We start from the raw sequence: 2,439 nt of genomic DNA on the forward strand, positions 1-2,439 counted from the left end.
GTTTGTCATACAGGTTTCAAAGTGGGCTACATACTTTTAAATGATACACTTTTGATTATATCTTACTAATGTCTATTTATAATTTTACAGGACGGAATGTCTGGTGTTGGTTCAATTCATTTCAGTTCCTATTCAGTTATTATGATACATTTTTATAATTCTGGTACTCATGTGTTAAGTTTTACATTTAATGGATCTTACACTGTAATGCAGAGAGACCAAGAAATGTCTCAGAACGACTGATATTTTACAAAGGAATGTCACATCTACTTTGGCACAAAAATGTTTAAAATGTCAATTAAAAGCCTCTACTTTCAATGTTGGATAAAAAAAATCCCAATGACAACTAAACAGCAATTCCTTCCACACAGATAGAGAAATCAGATATCTGAATTGGTCCATGATTAGGGATGGGACTATGACTTTATCTACCTTCTCAGTTCTGAAACAGGAGATCATGTACAGTGTCTGTAAATCAGAATGTTAATATCCTAAAGGTATATAAACAAATCAAACATAGGCAGCATAACCCACACTAGGAACAAAAAAAATTTCTAACCAAAACTAAATACCCCTATACAATTGAAAATAGAAACCATATAAAAACAAGAGGCCCATGGGCCACATCGCTCACCTGAGTAACTTGGGTGATGCAGATCTTTTTTAAAGATTTGTTCTATATATATTTCTATGTAAAACTTGGATTCCCTATTGTGGCCCCGTCCTACCCCTGGGGGTCATGATTTTAACAATTTAATATCTACACTACCCAAGGATGCTTCCACAAAAGTTTCAGCTTTCCTGGCCAAGTAGTTCTTGAGAAGAAGATTTTCAAAGATTAGGTCTATATATTTCTATGTAAAATTAGGATTCCCTATTGTGGCCCCGCCCTACCCCGGGGGGTCATGATTTTAACAATTTGATATCTACACTACCCAAGGATGCTTCCATATAAGTTTCAGCTTTCATGGCCCAGTGGTTCTTGAGAAGAAGATTTTTAAAGATTAGTTCTATATATTTCTATGTAAAACTTGGATTCCCTATTGTGGCCCCGCCCTACCCCCGGGGGTCATGATTTTAACAATTTAATATTACCCAAGGATACTTCCACATAACAGCTTTCCTGGCCCAGTGGTTCTTAGAAGAAGATTTTTAAAGATTAGTTCTATATATTTCTATGTAAAACTTGGTCCCTATTGTGGCCCCGCCCTACCCACGGGGGTCATGATTTTAACAATTTAATATCTACAATACCCAAGGATGCATCCACATAAGTTTCAGCTTTCCTGGCCCAGTGGTTCTTGAGAGGAAGATTTTTAAAGATTTGTTCTATATATTTCTATGTAAAAATTGGATTCCCTATTGTGGCCCCGCCCTACCCCCGGGGTTCATGATTTTAACAATTTAATATCTACACTACATTGGGATACTTCCACAAAAGTTTCAGCTTTCCTGGCCCAGTAGTTCTTGAGAAGATTTTTAAAGATTTGTTCTATTTATTTCTATGTAAAACTTGGATTCCCTATTGTGGCCCCGCCCTACCCCTGGGGGTCATGATTTTTACAATTTAATATCTACACTACACAAGGATGCTTCCACATAAGTTTCAGCTCTCCTTGCCCAGTGGTTCTTGAGAAGAAGATTTTTAAAGATTAGTTCTATATATTTCTATGTAAAACTTGGATTCCCTATTGTGGCCCCGCCCTACCACCGGGGGTCATGATTTTAACAATTTAATATCTACACTACCCAAGGATGCTTCCACAGCTTTCCTGGCCCAGTGGTTCTTGAGAAGAAGATTTTTAAAGATTAGCTCTATATATTTCTATGTAAAACTTGGATTCCCTATTGTGGCCCCGCCCTACCCCCGAGGGTCATGATTTTAACAATTTAATATCTACACTACCCCAGGATGCTTTCATATAAGTTTCAGCTTTTCTGGCCCAGTGGTTCTTGAGAAGAAGATTTTTTAATGACCCCACCCTAATTTTCTTGATTATCTCCCCTTGGAAAGGGTCTTGGCCCTTGGTTTTAACAATTTAAATTCCCCTTCACCCAAGAATGCTTTGTACCAAGTTTGGTTAAAATTGGCCCAGTGGTTCTTGAGAAGAAGTTGAAAATGTGAAAAGTTTACAGACAGACGGACGGACGACGGACAACGGGTGATCAGAAAAGCTCACTTGAGCTTTCAGCTCAGGTGAGCTAATAAAAGGTTTAATGACTATACTATGTGATTTACCACAAGACTTTTGATTGTTATATTAAAGCAGTATTAGATATATTAATAAAGCAGTATTATTATAATAATTTGGGACCTTATTTATAAGGCCTTACAGGGTTTCTTCAGGGGTATTCTGTTTATAGTACATGTAATACTAAGGCTAAAAGTGAAGAGTACAAACTTAAGGCTTTATAGTTCTATCAAATGTTTAACTTCAC

This window comes from Saccostrea cucullata, unplaced genomic scaffold, assembly GCF_032062105.1.
Source record: "Saccostrea cucullata isolate Sc308-1 unplaced genomic scaffold, CSIRO_AGI_Scuc_v1 ctg344, whole genome shotgun sequence".
Taxonomy (NCBI): Eukaryota; Metazoa; Mollusca; class Bivalvia; order Ostreida; family Ostreidae; genus Saccostrea; species Saccostrea cuccullata.